The 21,513-nt window shown below is 42.1% G+C and overlaps 1 pseudogene; it reads right to left on the bottom strand.

Moving 5' to 3' along the window:
- Positions 1-2,827: 2,827 nt before the first annotated feature.
- The window catches only part of LOC114468525 (ubiquitin carboxyl-terminal hydrolase 42-like), a 32,823-nt pseudogene continuing 14,137 nt past the window's right edge, over positions 2,828-21,513 (bottom strand).

Genomic DNA, 21,513 nt, shown 5'->3' with positions numbered 1-21,513 from the left:
AGCTCCTTGACAATTAACTTGAAGATTGCACAATTCTTCCAATGATTAGATATAATATTACTGGGTTTCATCCAAACCCTCTTGAATGCTACTGATAATAATGGACAAAACAAACCTTTTGCTCAGGCCATTCTATCTCTGCTTTTTTTGTTGTTATTTTCCTTTTTGGTTTTTGTGTTTTTTACAACATGGATCAATGCTAAGACCACAGTCAGAAGGCAAACAGCGCAAGTCTAAAAAACAAAACCATCCAAAACAGACAGGCAGATTAACAGCACCTACCAAATGAGCTTTGCAAGCTATCTGTGCTGTTTCATAATGACTGCAAGAGGCCCGGCATACACACTGCGAAGTGCAGGACGAAAGGCATTCCTGCGCACAAGCTGTTTCATCAATCTACATTTGGCGAATGCCCTATGTTGTTAATGAAATCCTTCAACACATATGTCCAGCAAGTAATTTTTGTGCAATGCAATTGTAGCCGGCGTGTCTGCACTGGACGACTAGAAACTTTCTGCGTTGTGTTGTATGCATTAATGAGCTGAGCCACACACAGGGGTTTGCCATTCAGGAAGGTGATTTACTGTGTGAAACAAAAAATAATATCAGTACAGCCACTCCGTTTTACAATCCCACAGAAATCTCCTGTCTGCTTCCTCATAGAACTAATGTTTTTATCAATTTATCCATTTTTTAAAAACATGGTCAAATAATTTACAGATAAATTCCTCCCTTCATAGCAATTCCACATTTTTCACAAGAACAATGAATCATTCACAAAAAAATATACATGACATGAAACAAAACAAAATAACCAACAAATGTGTACAATATATTGTCTTCACACCTGTGTGAAACACAAAATAATATCAGTACAGCCACTCCGTTTTACAATCCCACAAAAATCTGCAAAAAAAAAACCAAAGGAAAAGGTGCCACAGCCATGTGAGACTACACTAGTTAGCTTACATACACATGCTAACAGGAAACTTTTCTAAGTGCTGTACTAACATAAAAAATGCTATTTCACACATCAACTACTAACAGAAATAATGATAAAAACCTTATAAAGTATAAACATTGTCTAAATATAACCTAAATAAAGTCTAACTAAATAAAGCTATAACATTTTAACCAGGAGAGCTGATGCAACTGCTTACTTCCTGTCTGCTTCCTCATAGAACTGAGGTAAAGCCCGCAAACTCACAGGAAGTAGAGGCACCTTCAAAATAAAAGTCTCCAAATAAAACATTACAAAATAAAACAATAAAACCAAATACTCCTTTTTTCCAAGGAAACATGATTTTGGTGAAATCGATTAATAATAAAACCACATAGGCTACACAATAATAAACTTTTTTTTTCTCCAATTTAATCATTTTCTGTAATTAACCTGTTTTTTTCCCCCTAAAAAAGTGGATTGCTTCTATAAAATGATGTTAAACCCATTATAGCACCAGCCAATTGTAAAGGAATCCAAACCGTGGTCCAGGGATGTGGTCATTGTGACAATTACATTCTGTGTATTTATCTGGGTATTTGTCGGTACATATTATTGTGTCATATTTAATTTTTTTATTGTTTTTGCTGTGTTTTATATTTTTTTTTCCTCTCACTGGCACCTTGGAGGTGCACTCAAATTTTGTTGAACCCTGTACAAGGACAATAAAAGGATATTCTATTCTATTTTCAATTATCCATGTTCGATTACAATTAGTGACCAGCGTTTTTTCCAATTGCAATTTAATGACAATTATTTCTTCATAAAGTCAATTACAATTACATTTTCAATTAATGTAACCTTTATTTGCCACCGTAGTGAAATTATTCACTGCATTTATACTCATTTCCCTGAGGGGTAGCAATGGGCTGCCAAATGCAGGTGCCCGGGGAGCAGTTGGATTAGGGTTAGAGGACTTGCTCAGCATCCCACAGCGTTGGCCCGGGTGAGATTCGAACCGGCAACCCTCCGATCGATTACAAGCCCGCTTCCTTAACCACAAGGCCACCACTCCTTGGTTGCAATTACTGAGCCTGAAATAAATAACCAAATAAAAGTTAACATTCATCTTGTGTTAGCTTTCTGTTAGCATCTCTTATGAAAACAGGTCCTAAATCAGCTGTAAAATACAGTAAAAACAAAAATATCATCTAATTTCTTTCCATTGGTTACCTTGTTAGGCTTCCTAATCAATTAGCATATAGGTTATTTTTGATGTGGACATTTGAGCCTTTTTTGTGTCAATTTCATATTTAAAAAAAATTTAAAAATGTGGGAAAGCTTGATATGAAACATATTTCAATAATTGTTAACTACATATGTGTAGAACTGTACATAGAACTGTAACATGGTTTCCCAGTTTAGCGTTAAATCACAATTGACAATTTTTATAGAATGTTCATGGCTATAAAGTCAATTATCTCAACTCAATTACAATTCAATTACGACAGCAACATATTTTTACAATTACAACTATAATTAAAGCCGCAAGCGGCGTCGTAGGGTCCGAAGGAGTGGCAGGGGTCGGTAACCCATGTGTATCAAATATGAGACTGTTTGAACTTTGTATATGGGAGTTATCACGGTTTTCTATTAAGGCGTGCGCCTTCTCAGAATGCAAAGCATGATGAGTAATTTTCACATTGATTCTATATTATCAATAATCACCATTAATCTTTGTTAATCTCTTATTGGTTATTGTTTATGTGTTTTCATGAAAATGTCACTTCATCTGTTTTGTTTTTCAGATTTTATTATTTTTTTAAATGAATGGTACATTTTTACAAAGGTGCAGGTGAAGAGCCTCTTCTGCATCCACCTGATGAATCGGTTCATCCGTCTCTTTTTCTTCTTTGGAGATTCCTCCACCTTCACTGCTGACTCTTGAACAGGACGATTGTCCTCTAGATCACAGCTGACCTGGGCCTCAGGCTCCTCAGGGGGAAACATGGGCCCCTCTGAGAGAGACGTGGGCTTCTCAGGGGTGGACTCATCTTTTCATCATCTTTGCTGGTCTGTGAAATGGAATCATAAAATTAGCTTCAAAATAGCAGGTGTTAAAGTCTAAATGTTTGTCAAACTCCTCCATGAACCGCCACCTTAACGTGGTGGAGGGGTTTGAGTACCCGAATGATCCTGGGAGCTATGTTGTCGGGGGCTTAATGTCCCTGGTAGGGTCTCCCAAGGCAAACAGGTCCCAGGTGACGGGTCCGACTAAGAGCGGTTCAATAGCCATATATGTATAATAAAAAACAAAGGCAGTTCACGTCGCCCAGATTGGCGCTACCGGGGCCCCACCTTGGAGCCAGGCCCGGGGTTGGGGCTCGAGTGCGAGCGCCTGGTGGCCGGGGCTTTGCCCACGGGCCCCGGCCGGGCAGAGCCCGAAAGGACGACGTGGGTCCGCCCTCCCGTAGGCCCACCACCCGCAGGAGGGATCATATGAGGCCAGTGCAGTGTGTATCGGGCAGTCGTCCAGGGCGGGGGCCATGGCGATCTGATCCCCGGCTAAAGAAGCTAGCGTTAGGGACGTGGAATGTCACCTCTCTGGCGGGGAAGGAGCCTGAGCTTGTGTGCGAGGTGGAGAAGTTCGGACTAGATATAGTCGGTCTCACCTCGACACATAACAAGGGCTCTGGAACCAGCCTTCTCGACAGGGGTTGGACTCTCTTCTACTCTGGAGTCGCCAATGGTGAGAGGCGCCGGGCCGGGGTGGCTATACTTCTTGCCCCCCGACTTAGTGCCTGTACGTTGGAGTTTACCCCGGTAGACGAGAGGGTAGCCTCCCTCCGCCTTCGGGTGGGGGGACGGATCTTGACTGTTGTTTGTGCCTATGGGCCAAACAGCAGCTCGGAGTATCCACCCTTCTTGGATTCCTTAGAGGGAGTACTGGAGAGTGCTCCTTCTGGGGATTCCCTCGTTCTGCTGGGGGACTTCAACGCTCACGTTGGCAGCGACAGTGAGACCTGGAGGGGCGTGATTGGGAGGAACGGCCCCCCTGATCGGAACCCGAGCGGTGTTTTGTTGTTGGACTTCTGTGCTCGTCACAGATTGTCCATAACAAACACCATGTTCAAGCATAAGGGTGTCCATATGTGCACTTGGCACCAGGACACCCTAGGCCGCAGTTCGATGATTGACTTCTTAGTCGTGTCATCGGACTTACGGCCGCATGTCTTGGACACTCGGGTAAAGAGAGGGGCGGAGCTGTCAACTGATCACCACCTGGTGGTGAGTTGGCTCCGATGGCGGGGGAGGATGACGGTTAGACCTGGCAGACCCAAACGTATAGTGAGGGTCTGCTGGGAATGCCTGGCAGAGTCTCCCGTCAGAAGGAGCTTCAACTCCCACCTCCGGGAAAACTTCAACCATGTCTCGGAGGAGGCGGGGGACATTGAGTCCGAGTGGGCCATGTTCCGTGCCTCTGTTGCTGAGGCGGCTGATCGGTGCTGTGGTCGCAAGGTAGTCGGTGCCTGTCGTGGCGGCAATACCCGAACCCGTTGGTGGACACCGGGGGTGAGGGATGCCGTCAAGCTGAAGAAGGAGTCCTACCGGGCCTTTTTGGCCTGTGGGACTCCGGAGGCAGCAGACAGGTACCGAAGGGCCAAGCGAAGTGCAGCCACGGCGGTCGCCGAGGCAAAAGCCCGGACATGGGAGGAGTTTGGTGAGGCCATGGAGAACGACTTCCGGACGGCTTCGAAGAGATTCTGGACCACTATCCGGCGTCTCAGGAGGGGGAAGCAGTGCACCGTCAACACTATGTATGGTGCGGATGGTGCGCTGCTGACTTCGACTCGAGATGTTGTGGATCGGTGGGGGGAATACTTCGAAGACCTCCTCAATCCCACCGACACGCCTTCCAATCAGGAAGCAGGGCCCAGGGACCCGAGAGTGAGCTCTCCTATCTCTGGGGCCGAGGTTGCCAAGGTGGTTAAAAAGCTCCTCGGTGGCAGGGCTCCGGGGGTGGATGAGATCCGCCCGGAGTTCCTCAAGGCCCTGGATGTTGTGGGGCTGTCATGGCTGACACGACTCTGCAACATCGCGTGGACAACGGGGGCAGTGCCTCTGGATTGGCAGACCGGGGTGGTGGTCCCCCTTTTTAAGAAGGGGGACCGGAGGGTGTGTTCCAATTATAGAGGGATCACACTCCTCAGCCTCCCCGGTAAGGTCTATTCAGGGGTACTGGAGAGGAGGGTCCGCCGGATAGTTGAACCTCGGATTCAGGAGGAGCAATGTGGTTTTCGTCCTGGCCGTGGAACTGTGGACCAGCTCTACACCCTCAGCAGGGTCCTTGAGGGGTCATGGGAATTCGCCCAACCAGTCCACATGTGTTTTGTGGACCTGGAAAAGGCATTTGACCGTGTCCCTCGGGGATTCCTGTGGGGGGTCCTCCGGGAGTATGGGGTATCGAACCTCCTGATAGGAGCTGTTCGTTCCCTGTATGACCGGAGTCAGAGTCTGGTCCGCATTGCCGGCAGTAAGTCGAAATCGTTTCCGGTGAGGGTTGGACTCCACCAGGGCTGCCCTTTGTCACCGATTCTGTTCATAACTTTTATGGACAGAATTTCTAGGCGCAGTCAGGGCGTTGAGGGGGTCCGGTTCGGGGGCCTCAGTATTGCATCACTGCTTTTTGCAGATGATGTGGTCCTGTTGGCTCCAACATACCGTGACCTTCAACTCTCACTGGATCGGTTCGCAGCCGAGTGTGAAGCGGCCGGAATGAAAATCAGCACCTCCAAATCCGAGTCCATGGTTCTCGACCGGAAAAAGGTGGAGTGCCTTCTTCGGGTTGGAGATGAGGTTCTGCCCCAGGTGGAGGAGTTCAAGTACCTCGGGGTCTTGTTCACGAGCGAGGGAAGGATGGAGCGAGAGATCGACAGGCGGATTGGTGCGGCGTCTGCAGTGATGCGGAGTCTGCACCAGTCCGTCATTGTAAAAAGGGAGCTCAGCCAAAAAGCGAAGCTCTCTATTTACAGGTCGGTCCAACCCTCACCTATGGTCATGAACTTTGGGTCATGACCGAAAGAACAAGATCACGGGTACAAGCGGCCGAAATGAGTTTCCTCCGTAGGGTGGCTGGGCTCTCCCTTAGAGATAGGGTGAGAAGCTCAGTCATTCGGGAGGGGCTCAAAGTAGAGTCGCTGCTCCTCCACATCGAGAAGAGCCAGATGAGGTGGCTCGGGCACCTAATTAGGATGCCCCCTGAACGCCTCCCTAGTGAGGCGTTCAGGGCACGTCCCTCCGGAAGGAGGCCCCGGGGAAGACCCAGGACACGCTGGAGAGACTATGTCTCTCGGCTGGCCTGGGAACGTCTCGGGGTCCCCCCGGAAGAGCTGGAGGAAGTGGCCGGGGAGAGGGAAGTCTGGGCCTCCCTACTGAGGATGCTGCCCCCGCGACCCGGAAACGGCTAAGCGGGAGAAGATGGATGGATGGATGGATGTTTGTCAAATATAACTTGAGGTGAAATTAATGTATTACTCATGTTACTGTAATTGATTTGATTTTATGGGTACTTGTACTTTTTTGAGTACATTTCTAAATCAGTCATTTTACTTGTACTTAAGTTCATTTTTAAAAAATAAAGTCATTCGTTGTATTTTTACACCCAATCATTTCTGAAAAAAATATTATTTTTTGTTTGAAAATAATCAACGAACATTGTGAAACTACAAAAAAAGAAATGACCAGACAACAATCAAATGCTTTTGGATTTGTACTTGAGTAGGATATACAGTATCAGTACTCTTTACACCTCTGAATGTAATACACCTAAAGTTTGGAGGCTTGAGCTGTGGAGCGCTAAGCAGCCTTTGAGCGTCCAGCTGAATGTCCCTCATTCTCATGCTGTCGTTGACCTCCCTCGCCATGCTGAGAAGCGTCCTAACTTCATTACAGGGGACATATCATGCTAAATCCACTTTTTTTAGCCCTTAAATGCATTTTGATGTATATTTAGATTGTTTAGAAGCACAGAAAAGTTCAAATTAATCTCTTCAGGTGCTCCGTTGATATCTTTATATTCTGTTTTGGTCATATTTTTCAATCTGTTTCGATTTTTCGATTCTCTATTACGTTTTTTGAACAATAACGTCAGCGGAACTGCCAAATTAGGACATCGACTCCAGTCCCAACACTTCGAGCAATCTGCCATTTTTATTTCTCGCTTTTATTTTGTAGTCCAAGCTCCAGGATGCAGAAGTTACGAGAGGAGAAATCAAAATGTTGGGTTGTTGGATGTAGTAATCCACACACTTCATTACGTCTCCCAGCATCAGAACCTTTTCAAAGTGCCTAGTTGAGTTTTATTTTTCACGGAAATGTACCCACATCTGTGGGTAAGGTAATTTTTGTGTGCGCGCAGCACTTCAAGGATGACTGCTTCAGCGACCTCCACCAGTATAAAGAAGGATTTGCCGAAAGACTTTGTCTGATTGAGGGTTCAATTCCTTCTATCTTTGGAAACGACGAACAGAGTACATCGGTAAGCTGTAAATAACGCTAAAAAGTGTGATGATAAGACGTCCCTGTCATTGTTTTGTTAGCATTAGCAGTTGCACCGTCTTCAGACTTCATATGTTAGCGCTGTGTGCTCGTTTTAGATCCTTGATGATATGGCCTACGTGATTTAATTTAAGTCTAAAGTTTTCATTAGTCATTTCATTTTGCCGTTTTTGTCTCCGAAAAGACTGTATTAAAATGCATTTTGTGACGTTAGCTTGGCGCTAGCGTTAGCTCGGTGATTGTGTTAGCTCACTTGTTAGGGTTCTGCAGGTTCATCATCTTCATTTTCATCTCGCTCCGCTGGGTCTGACTCTGGCTCAAACATGTAAGGCTGGATGGACAAGTATTCCGTTGTTGACATTGTGTAAATAACGTGTGAATAAACTTTTTCTGCGCCGCTACGTAGCCATATCTCTTCTATCAAACTACAAAAATGGCCGAGCAGGGTGGAGTTGAACCTGGAGAGGGGGCGGGGTATGAAGTGTCTCATTTGCATTTAAAGAGACCGCACCAAAACGAGTTGCTCTTAGAAGCACATCAGAAAAGGGGTAGAAAAGGGGTCTGGGGAGCAATAATAATGAGGAATTCAGACCCAAGCAGTGCAGTTCCGCTTTATATAGACCACAACTGTAATATTTATATCTAAAAAGGAAGGATTTAAAACCATGATATGTCCCCTTTAATGTAGCATTAGCCTAACATTAGCATTTTCCTAGCATTAGCAATAACCTGGCGTTAGCATTACCTAACATTAACCTAGCAATAGCATTAATCAAGCAATAGCATAAACCTAGCAACAATATTTGCCTAGCATTTGCATGAACTTAACATTAGCATTAGCCTAGCCTTAGCAATAACTTGCCTTTAGCATTAGCAATAGCATTAACGTTGCCACCCGTCCCTCAAAATACGGAATCGTTCCATATTTGGCCATTAAATGGTGCGTCCCGTACTGGTTTTTTGAAATTATGGTGTGCTTCTGGAATTAGCATTGCAATTTTACGGCGGCACCACAGCCAAACCGTTATTATTTCAATGATTTTCAATCTTCAGTGGGTCCTGAGTGTTCTGGCTGAATTTGAAGCGAATCGGATTAAGTCCCTCAGACTAGTTCGCGCAAATGCGTTTTGTCGTTTTTTTACCTTTGACTCAAGCTGACTTCCTGTTTGGTTTTGGGCGTGGGCTATCGGTAACATTTTGTTCATCTAGGCGTCAAGAATATATGTGGTGAATTTTGTATGAATCGGGCAAACCTGCCGATCGTGTGGTTCCATCGTATTATTGGCATCCATAATGTCCGCTGTGCTCATTTTTTTAGAATTCTTTTTCATTGCGCCAAAATATCTAAATGTTCAGCAGGCCTGAGATGCGTGCAAATTTTGTTGAGACTTTGGGCATCCTAAGGGGCAACCGAAAATACTTAAGAAAAGCAAGAACAATAGGTTCCTACGGCCAGTATGGCCTTAGGACCCTAATAAAAAGCTTGTGGGCATCAATGTATTTTCTTTTAAACAGCTAATAGCTGAGTGATGAGGCAATTGTATGTGAATCTTAAATGATATAACTTTTCATAGTGTTGCATTAAGAAACTACAAAAGAAAGTAATCTCATTTAAATATTTGTTGGACTTCATTTATAAAGTGAGCGCCACATTCAAACATGCAGCATACATATACATAACTGACGTGCTGACGTGGTGAGGGACGTGCTGACGTGGTGACGTATCGTGGTGACGTATCGATCATTTCCTGTTTACGCTCTACCGCTGCTTGCAGCGCTCTACTACTGTGTTCTGCTAACTCTAATCAAACTTGTTGTCATTGATATTTTAGCCTTGAAAACACTTGTTTTAATTTTTACCGTACAGTTAAACGTACGAAGGTTAAGTAAAAAGCAATCTCGCCTCTTATAGGCAGTACAATCTCCTTTAAACTTCCTTTTGTCCTTAGCTTAGCTTAGCTTAAATTTAGCACCTATGGCTTCTCTCTCCTCCCCTCCGCTCTCCTGCCCGGTGTGTCAGATGTTTAGTTACTCCTCGTCCTCCTTTAGGGACAATGGTAGTTGCATAAAGTGTAGCGTACTGTTAGATATGGAGACGAGGATCAACAATCTGGAGAAGCGGTTCCGCACCCCTGATACCAAAACCGAAGCTAGCAAGCAGGACCTAGCCGGTGCGGACCGTGCTAGCTCTAGCTTAGCCTCCCCCCCGGCCAGCAATGAGTGGGTTACTGTCCGTGGTAAGCATAGTCGAAGGTCAAAAAGCCGCTCGGGACACCACCATGTTCACGTCTCAAACAGGTTCTCCCCCCTCTGTGAGGACAACACACTCACCGGGGAACAAACTCTGATAATTGGCGACTCCATAGTGAGAAACGTGAAGCTAGCGAAGTCAGCGGGCATTGTGAGGTGCATCCCAGGGGCCAGAGCGGGCGACATAGAATCAAATCTAAAGTTGCTGGCAAAGAGTAATCGTAAGTTTGATAGGATAGTCCTCCATGTCGGCACTAATGACTCCCGACGTCGCCAGTCGGAAGCAACCAAAGTGAACATTGAATCAGTTTGTGCTTATGCTAAAACAATGTCGGACTCCGTAATTTTCTCTGGTCCTTTACCAAATCTGACCAGTGATGACATGTATAGCCGCATGTCATCATTTAACCGCTGGCTATCGAGGTGGTGTCCAGAAAACGAGGTGGGCTTCATTGATAATTGGAGATCCTTCTGGGGAAAACCGAACCTGATAGGAAGAGATGGAATCCATCCTACTTTGGAGGGAGCATCTCTACTATCAGAAAACATGGCACATTTATGACATCTCATGAATGAGACCATGTTACAGAGGGGGAGTCCTCCACGCCCCTCTGCGCTTGCCTTAGGACAGTTTCCCTCCCATTGCTATCAGGATAGCTGTGTTCATCGCCATGACAACTGTTGTGATGGTGATGAATATTATTTTATAGAGACGGTGTCAGTCCCCCGACCCATATTTCACAATGATTTTAACATAAAATCAAATAAAAGAGCTATCAATTATAAAAATCTGAAAAAAATTAAAATCTCAAATCTAGAAACACCAAAACATAAAACCATTAGATGTGCTCTATTAAATATTAGATCACTGAGATCCAAATCTCTACTAGTAAATGACCTTATCTCAGAAAATAACTTTGATTTATTCTGTTTAACTGAAACATGGCTGTATCAAGATGAATATGTTAGTTTAAATGAAGCCACTCCTCCCAGTCATTTAAATACTCATATGCCACGAGACATAGGCCGTGGAGGTGGTGTAGCAGCTATTTATCATTCCTCTCTCCTAATCTATCCTAAACCAAAGGCCAATTACACTTCCTTTGAAAGCCTGGTTCTAAATTTATCTCATATCGAATCAAAAACCTGCCAGCCAGTCTTATTTGCGATAATTTACCGTCCTCCAGGCCCTTATTCTGAATTTCTATCAGAATTCTCTGAGTTTATATCAAACTTAGTCCTCAGTTCAGATAAAATACTGATAGTAGGAGATTTTAATATCCATGTGGACAAAGATAGTGATAGCCTGAGCTCAGCCTTTATGTCCCTAATAGACTCAGTTGGCTTTTTTCAAACTATTAATGAAGCTACTCATCGTTTAAATCATACCCTTGATCTTGTTCTAACATATGGCCTTGATATTAATGAACTAAAAGTCTACCCTGAAAATCCTCTGCTATCAGATCACTTTTTAATATCTTTTAACATTATCCTAGAGGATCTCGCACTGTGCAATAAAATAGTTACAAGTAGAAATCTGTCCAATAGTTCTGTGGCTAAATTTAAAGAGGCCATTCCTGCTGCCTTAAACTCAGTGCACCATCCAATAAATAACTATGATATTAATTATAACCCCTCTCAACTGGATCTGCTTGTCGATAGCTCTGCTAGTCTACTAAAATCCACCTTGGACTCAATTGCCCCATTGAGGGAAAAAACTATTAAACGTCAGAGGAAAGCTCCGTGGTTTAGCTCTGAAACTCACACACTCAAACAAACAACCCGTAAATTAGAGAGAATGTGGCGCTCCAATAAAACAGAGGAGTCACGAATACTTTGGCAAGAAAGCCATAGTAAATACATGACAGCCTTACGACATAGTCGATCTACATACTACTCCTCACTAATTGAAGAAAATAAAAATAATCCGAGGTACCTTTTCAGCACTGTAGCCAGGCTAACACAAAGTCAGAGCTCTATTGAGCCCATGATTCCTCTAGCCCTCAGCTGTGAGGACTTTATGACATTTTTTAACGATAAAATTCACAAGATTAGAGATAAAATTAGCCACTCCCTGCCTTCACCTGGGCCTGCTGTACCATTAAATGTAAATAGGCCTAACCTAAACTGTTTCACACATATAGGACTTCAGGAACTTAACTCTATTATTTCATCCTCCAAACCATCGACCTGCCTTTCAGATCCGATCCCAACTAAGCTGTTTAAAGAAGTTGTTCCCCTGGTCTGCCCATCTTTGTTGGAGACAATAAATATATCCCTATCAATAGGCTACGTGCCACAGTCCTTTAAAGTAGCTGTAATCAAACCCCTTCTCAAAAAACCTACTCTTGATTCCAGCACTTTAGCAAACTACAGGCCTATATCTAATCTTCCTTTTATTTCAAAGATTCTTGAGAAAGTTGTGGCGGCTCAGCTCTGTGAATTTCTTCAAAACAACAGCCTGTTCGAGGACTTCCAGTCAGGCTTTAGAGCTCAACACAGCACAGAGACTGCTTTAGTTAAAGTAACTAATGATCTACTCTGGGCTTCAGATGAAGGACGACTCTCAGTGCTGGTTTTATTAGATCTTAGTGCAGCTTTTGACACTATAGATCACTATATTCTACTAGAGAGATTAGAGAAATTACTTGGAATCACAGGGACTGCCCTAAACTGGTTTAAGTCCTACCTATCTGATAGGTACCAGTTTGTACACGTGAATAATAAGTCTTCTGTGTTCACTAAAGTAAGCTACGGGGTTCCTCAGGGCTCTGTGCTAGGTCCAATCCTCTTCTGTATCTATATGACCCCCCTTGGTAATGTTATGAGAAAATACTCTGTTAACTTCCACTGCTATGCTGATGATACCCAACTGTATGTATCAATGAAGCCAGGTGAGACAAATCAGCTATCTAAACTTGAGGCCTGTCTAAAGGACATTAGGGCCTGGATGGACCAAAATTTTCTTCTTCTCAACTCAGACAAGACTGAGGTCATTGTACTGGGCCCGCGACACCTTAGAGAAACCTATGCTAGCCTAACTGCCCTAGATGGCATTACTCTGGCACAAAGCACAACTGTTAGAAACCTTGGGGTTCTATTTGATCAGGACTTATCCTTCAACTCTCACATAAAACAAACTTCAAGAACTGCCTTCTTTCATCTCCGTAACATTGCTAAAATCAGATCTATCCTGTCTCAGGGCGACGCCGAAAAACTAGTCCATGCTTTTGTTACCTCTAGACTGGATTATTGTAATTCTCTTTTAGCAGGCTGCCCGAGCAAGTCGCTTAAGACACTTCAGCTGGTTCAAAATGCTGCAGCACGTGTACTGACTAAAACTAGGAGAAGAGATCACATTACTCCTGTATTAGCCTCTCTGCATTGGCTTCCCATAAAATATAGAATAGAATTCAAGATTCTTCTTCTCACTTATAAAGCCCTAAATGGACAGGCACCAGTCTATCTCAAGGAGCTTGTAGTGCCATACAATCCCCCCAGAACACTACGCTCTCAAAATGCTGGACTACTCGTTGTTCCATTCGTCTCTAAAAGTAGTATAGGAGGAAGAGCTTTCAGTTATCAGGCCCCACTTCTCTGGAACCATCTACCAACCACGGTTCGGGGGGCAGACACCCTCTCTACCTTTAAGGTTAGGCTCAAAACATTCCTCTTTGATAAAGCTTTTAGTTAGGAACCAGCTCATAGCTCATAATTAAGATGCAATAGGCATAGACTGCCCGGGGGGGGGGGTCTGGCATGCTCGGTTGGAGAGAGGTTGGAGAGGGCGTTAGGAGAGAGGTCATTTAGGTTAGAGAGGGACCGGAGAGGGTCCCATTCCTCTTTCAAACACTCCCTCTATGTCTGCTTCTTCCCTTGTGTGTTTGCTCCTGTACTCCTTCTGGCTTTTGTCTTGCAGGTCCGTGGGATCCTCAGTGTGGAGTTACAGAGACTCAGCGGCTCTGTCTCCACCCTTTTCTCTGCACACACCCAACACAGCATAACGTGGATGGCTGTTCATCATAGGAATGGGATCCACACAAGGTTCCTGCTGCTTAACAGAAGGTTTTCCTTGCCGCCATGATGAATTCATGTTGGGTGTGGGATACATATGTATGTGTATATACGTATATATGCATATGTGTGTATCCATAAAATGAAGAGTCCGTCCTTAAGACTGCTCTACTGTAAAGTGCCTTGAGATACCATTGGTTATGATTTGGCGCTATACAAATAAAGATTGATTGATTGATTGATTGATTGAATTAAAGAACAACATTTCCAAAATCATATTAAGCAAGCAGGGTTGGGGTCAATTACATTTTTCAATTACAATTAAGTTTTTAATTATACATGTTCAATTACATTTCAATTACAATTACAATAACTTGCATTTTCTTTCCAATTACAAACAAATTACAATTACCAGTATTATTTTTTCCCCTGAAAGTCAATTCCAATTACATTCTCAATTACTAAACTACTAAACCTTGTTAAACATTTGTATGCCTTACGATAGTCTTATCTCAGATATCTGTCTTTCTTTTACCTTGGCTCGGGAAATTTGGGTGTTTTTTCTAATTTTTCAAGCCTTATTGGATTTTCACCCAAGTTTAAGTGTGCCCATCATATTTTAGTTTTTAAGTTCTTTTGATAGCCTTATCTCAGAAAAAAGATCCAAAATGTTTCCATTTTTATGCCTTATCTAGCTCAGATAAGGCTATATTAAAGCATTAAAATGGAAAGAAAAGAAAAAAAAAAAATTTTTTTTTTCAATTTTTAGGCCTAGGACAGTTTTTTTTAGAATTTCCATGACAATTCCAAATAAAAAGTAAATTATCTGAACTCAATTACAAATTGACTTCAATTACAACAGCAACAAATACAATTATAAATGTCATAATTGTAATTAATTATCAAATCCATGATTACAATTATGATTGACCCCAACCCTGATGCCAAGTGTAACATGACTTACGGTTGTTGACAGGGATCATGGCCGACTCTGTTTGAAGCTGGAGTTCCTGCTGTCGCCCAACGATTGTGATCACTATTTGAAATCTAAAAAAATAAAAAATAAATCACAATTAATGATGGTTAAACTTCATTACAAACAAGTGACCCAGTGCAGTGCAGTACTCGTGTGCCTATACCTTGTCATTAGCGTTGTGTCCATGATCACGTCCGTTTTGGTTTTGTTTTGAAACTTCATATTTCCGCCGTTTGTTCATTCTATTGGCCTTATGACACGTTTCTGATTTTCTTTTCCCAGTTTTGTGAGAAATGACAAAATAATTTCCTGAGTCTTTGCCCCTCTTCAGGTGACCCTTGGAAAAACAGCCCTTGTCCACATTTCCAGAATTCTGCTGGTTTGTTGCTCCATGTCCTCCAATGTGGCAACGTCCATTGCAGCAAGATGTGCCGTTACTATGGTAAAGTTGACTTGGTACAAAACCAGTTTCTGAGGCAACATCTGATGTTTGGCGAGTTCTCTAAAGAACTCGCCAAACACTCATTTTCATTTTAAGTGCCATTTTAATACTGGGGTGGCAGAGTTGACAGTACCTTGGTCATGTGTGGAGGCAGCTGAGCACCAATGAAGCCCATGTTGTTGATGCGTGGGGACGCCTGACCCCAGATCAAAGGGTTATGGTTCTTGTGGCTGTAATCCCCTGCTTTTTTAACATCATCGGACCTGTGAACAAACATGGTCACCTTGATTAAAACGCACTTCTTTTTCCTGGAAAGAATAGTCCCTAATTAATCGTTTTACAGGACTTTTTTTCCTCAACAAAACTACTAAATTGAGCAGGAAAAAATAGATTGATAATTTACTTACTTGATGTAGAACAGAACATAGGCCTGATGGTGGAGGACAGCACTGATGTCACTTATAGACACTGAAGAGTCATTCATCTCATACCACTGACCGTCACTGGCCTCTAAAACACACACACAATCAGCTATAGCTCTCAAATGACATTTACACAAGCCAGGGTTGAGGTCAATTATAATTGTAATCACGTAATTCATAATTAAATACAATTATGGCCTAATTATATCTTGTAATTCAGTTTAAGTAATTAACTTTGGAACTGTAATTGCCATGAAAATTCCAGAAAGATTGTCAATTGTAATTTAATGCAAAACTGTGAAACCATGTTAACAGTTCTATGTACAATTCTAGACATATGTACTTAACAATTATCAAAATATGTTTCATATCAAGTTTTTCCACATTTTACCATTTAAAAAAAAATGAAATTGAGGGCTATACTGACACAAAAAAGGCTCAGACGCCCACACCAAAAACTTAAAAACCTATAATTTGATTGATTAGGAAGTCTAACAAGGAAACCAATAGCTAAGAAATACATTAACTGATAGATATTTGTTTTTAGTGTATTTTACAGCTGATTAAGGAGCCTTTATCATGAGAGATGCTAACAGAAGGCTAACACAAGAGAGAGGTTCACTTGCATTGGGTTATCTATTTCAGGCTCAGAAATTCATTGTAATTAAACTTTAGTAACTGAATATTAAATACAGAGATGGTGTAATTGTAATTGACTTTCTGAGGATAAAAATTAATTGTAATTTCGTTGTAATTGGAAAAATCATCATTGAATTGTAATTGAACATGTGTAATTGAAAACGTATTTGTAAGCCCAAGTCTGACACACTTTTCAGCACAGAACGTAATGATCATCTGGTAAACAAGTGGAATGAAACAGTATTTAGAGCCTCAATGGATTTATTTCTACAAGTACAGTGCCCGTCAGAAGTACGCATTCATGTGGGAGGATAAGGGGTATATTTGCAGGTGCAAAATGTGGGTGCAATTTTCCTGGTTTAATGTCATTGTGTTTTTTTAATCTTTCAGTTGTCTTTTTGTGCATTTTTTTGTATAATTATTGTTTTTTGTTGCCATTGTAGTGTGATTCTGGAGTCATTTGGTGTATTTTTTGTATAAATATTGTTTATTTTTTGTTTTACTTTACTCATTTAGTTTATTTTTAATATAAATACTGTGTGTGTGTGTCTCTCCATCAATCTCCTCCGTGCGTTATCTCTCGTGCGCATCTTGCACATAATCCGTCGCAGGTTGTTAAGAGAAACACAGAAGTACCAAATATAAACGTTTTGCAACACCAACTCTCTAAACGGTTCTGTGTGAGTTCAGAATTTTCATCCCGCTGTAGTGCACGAACGTGCATCAGCCGTGTGTGTGTGTGTGTGTGTGTGTTTACATTGTAGCTGCTAGCATCTTTCTTAGCACACAGAATAATATAAGTAAAACTCACCCTTGCGCAGAAAGAAACAATCATAGTGGAGCCGGGTTGTGGACCCTTTAACTTCCGGCAGCTGAGCTGACAGCAGCAAAAGAGCAGAGCGGAGCTCACAGAGGAATTTATTTACTAAACATGAACTTTTTCTTCTGAGAAATGATACGATACCTCAACATCAAACTCTATCATTTACCATCTGACTCTGGCTCTGAGGTAATCATCTACTGCTTTTTTATTTGCTGGCTCAACTGGAAAGCTAAGTAGCAAGCTAGCTAGCTACAAGTAGCAAGCTAACTAGCAAAAAATGGCTCTTTCCACAACAGAATACAGCAGTCTTCTCCAAAAGATTACTGAACTGGAGACTACAGTGCGAGGAATACAAGTAAACATTGAGGTTAATAGGCACTGTGGATATGATAATGATACGACTGTGCCGCTGTCTCAAAACAGCGGAGTGGATAAAGCTAACTCGCTACCAGCCCGTGCTAACAAAGCTATCAGGACTAGGGAGGATCCTGTTCCCGTTGATAAGCCAACAGGTGCGAGTCCTCCCTGGAATACCCAGGGAGCTAAGCCTAAGAAAAAGTCATATCCACTTCAAAGGCTAACGGGCCGAGCAAAGCGCCCTGATATCAATAATGAGACGGACTGGCCTGCACTGGCTTCGCAGACTGCAGCCTCAACATCAACTCCCTTGTCTGCCCAGGCACAAAAGTGGACATCTGCTAAAGGCAGGAGTATCACCAAGTCACAAACCCAGTTTCATGTAGAACTGGGTAATCGATTCGCCCCACTGCTGAATGACCTAGGATCTGGCTCTAATGAAGTTCCTGTTAAAGATGCTCAGAAGATGTTTAGCAGCAACGTGAAAGTTATCTGCTTACCTAATGACACAGTATCAAACTTGGCTGACAAAATCTTGCATATCGTTGCAGATTACCCACATTTGAAAAATGTTGTGATTCATTTTGGGTTAAATGATTTAGCCAAGGAGGAGTCTGAGGTGTTAAAGCAGGATTTCACCCATCTGCTAAAAACTGTGAGCTGTTTACAGCCTAAAGTGTTCATCAGTGGCCCGATACCTCCAGTCCGCAAAGGAGATCTGAAATTCTCAAGGATTTACTCTTTGAATAAATTTCTGTCTTTGGCTTGTGCTGCCCTTTCACTAAATTTTATAGAAAATTTTCCTATTTTTTGTGTCTAAACAAGGCTGGAGTAAAACTCTTCACATCCAACTTGTTTTACTTCACCAGTCACACTGCTATCAGTTCTGATAAAGACAGAGGACAACATGTACCATCGGAGAACAAAACAACAAGGAAAGAACATGGAGTCGATGAGCTTCCAGCAAGAAATAAAAATCGCCAAAATGAAGAGGTCAACCCAACCCCCACTTCTCAGGACCCACCTGCTTCACCCCAAAATTCACCTACTTCCACCTCATCCAGCTTCTCTCCTACCCCTGCCTTCTTGGATTTAACTACCCAGATGAACGAGCTGGTTCTGGCTGGCACAAGACTGACACCCCACCCTTTACCCCACCATGGTCCCATCTTATCTCCTCTAAAGAACCAATCTGCACCACCCATCCCTCCTCGACGATACCAGGCCCAGGATCACTCTTCTCCTCAGGCCAGCTGTGTTCATCTTAGAGCGACACAGGTCTGATGTGTGCTGGGTCCGGACTGCAATAGCTCTATTTTTAGGAACAACCAGAAAAAGTCAGGGCCTTATGGAGGTAATACAGCTTCTTTAATTCCTGTGGTGACAGGTAACACAGGTAAAATTGTGAAATTAAAGAAAAGCAAAAAGCTTTATAGAGATAAAAAATTTGACTCCTATAACATGTCATCCAAAAAGTCCACCAGTGTCTCCAGTAAAGTTTTTAAAATTAGCTCTTCTTAATGTTAGATCTCTTGTTAACAAGTCACTAATAATTAATGATTTTATTTTGACACATCACTTGGACTTTTTATTTCTTAATGAAACATGGTTGAATGATGGTATCAGTAATACTATTCTCAATGAAAGTGCAGAAGACTTTATTTATTTCAATAAGTGTCGTACTTGCAGGAAAGGTGGTGGAGTTGCTGCCATTTTTAAATCAATATTTCAGTGCAAAGAAATAATATTTGGGGATTTTATCTCCTTTGAATATATGTCACTCTTACTGAAGGGTGATTCAAGAGTTCTGTTTTTAGTCGTTTATAGACCCCCAAAATATTCTGGAGAATTCATGGATGAGTTTGCTGAACTGCTGTCAGTTGTATGCACTGAATACAACTTTTTAATAATAACAGGTGACTTAAATATTCATGTAGACAATAACATGGACAATACTGCCAAAGAACTGTATGCTTTAATGGACACTTTTGGTCTTACACAACATGTGACTGGTCCGACACACACTCAAGGTCACACTTTGGATCTGGTTATCTCTAAAGGTGTTGACATCTCTGCTGTTGATGTAAGAGACTTAGCTCTATCTGATCATTTCTGTGTCTTTTTTGACTTAGAGACTGTAACATCTGTTCCCCCTAGTTATGTGTGTTTAAAGAAAAGGTACATAAATGAGAACACAAGTGCACCATTTATGGAAGCCATAGCAATGACACCAACATTGAGTGCTGAGACAGTTGATGATCTTCTGGATGAGTATCATAGAAAAGTCTGTAATGTCATAGATGTGGTGGCTCCAATCAAAACTAAGAGAAAACCAAACACACAGAAAACACCTTGGAGGAGGACTGAGATAATGCAGAATTTGAAATCTGACTGTAGAAGAGCTGAGCGTAAATGGAGATCAACAAAACTCCAAATTCATCTAGAACTATACAAAATAAGTCTGCGAAAATTCAATGATGGCTTGTTCAAAGCAAGGCAGCAATACTTTTCTGAAATGATTGCCAAAAATGTCAACAACTCTCGCACGTTGTTTTCTGTAATTGAAAAGCTCACAACCCCACCAGATCAGATAGCCCCTGAATTACTGTCAGCTGGAAAATGCAATGAATTTGCTGTATATTTCAATGAAAAAATACAATCAATAAGGTCAAACATCAGAACAAACCAGCAAAATCACAAAAAGCTTGAACAGCTTCAACCACTGAGGGATGAGTCAACTACAATGTTTTATTACAGTGAACCCAAAAACAATAGAGGAAACTGTTCAGCAGCTGAATCCATCAACGTGTGGCCTTGACACAATACCCTCAAACTTCTTTAAAACTGTTGTAAAGTGAATTGTCACTGATTTGTGTCAGATAATTAACTGCTCATTCCAATCAGGCACCGTACCAAAATCCCTGAAAGTAGCTGCTGTGAAACCTCTGTTAAAAAAGAGAACACTGGATGCCTCTATACTGGCTAACTATAGACCAATCAGCAACCTTCCATTCATGGCCAAGATCATTGAGAAGGTGGTCTTCAACCAACTGAGTCAATTCTTAACATTCAACAAAATATTTGATAAATTTCAGTCAGGTTTTCGTTCTCATCACAGCACTGAAACTGCTCTTATCAAAGTGATCAATGACATAAGGTTAAACACTGATTCAGGAAAAGTGTCTGTTCTCATTCTGTTGGATCTAAGTGCTGCATTTGCTACTGTAGATCATACAATTTTGTTGCACAGATTGCAAACATGGGTTGGACTAAATGGAAAAGTAATGCAATGGTTTAAGTCATACTTGGAGGAGCGAAACTATTTTGTAAGCATTGGAAACTTTGAATCTGACAGATTACCAATGTCCTGAGGGGTTCCTCAGGGATCTGTTCTTGGACCTCTTCTGTTTAGCCTTTACGTGCTTCCTTTAGGACAAATTTTACAGAACTGTAAGGTTGATTATCAGAGCTACGCAGATGACACACAACTATATCTATCACTGAATCCAGATGACCATGGTCCCATTGAGGTGTTGTGTGACTGTTTAGAAAAAATAAACTGCTGGATGAGTGAAAACTTCCTTCAACTAAACTATGACAAGATGGAGGTGATTGTCTTTGGTAACAAGGAAAAGAGGACTGCTATCAGCAATTATCTTGAGTCTCGATCTTTAAAAGCTAAAGACCAAGTCAAAAACCTTGGTGTTCTGATTGACTCAGATCTTACATTCAGCAGTCAGATCAAATCTATCACAAAAACAACCTTCTACCACCTAAAGAACATCTCCAGAGTGAAAGGTTTAATGGCTCAGAAAGATCAGGAGAAACTGGTCCATGCTTTTATATCCAGCAGACTGGACTATTGTAATGATCTTCTGACAGGAATCCCCCAAAAGAGCATCAAACAGCTACAGCTGGTTCAGAACGCTGCAGCTCGGGTCTTAACCAGAACAATGAGGTCAGAACACATTACTCCAGTTTTAAAGTCTTTACACTGGCTCCCAGTCAGCCTCAGAATAGACTTTAAAGTTCTGCTGCTGGTGTATCAATCTGTGAATGGTTTGGTCCAGAATACATCAGTGACATGTTAGT

The sequence above is a fragment of the Gouania willdenowi genome, chromosome 1 (assembly GCF_900634775.1).
Source record: "Gouania willdenowi chromosome 1, fGouWil2.1, whole genome shotgun sequence".
Classification (NCBI taxonomy): domain Eukaryota; kingdom Metazoa; phylum Chordata; class Actinopteri; order Blenniiformes; family Gobiesocidae; genus Gouania; species Gouania willdenowi.
Note: the sequence above shows the minus strand (reverse complement) of the source record. Positions and strands in the feature narration are given on the sequence as shown.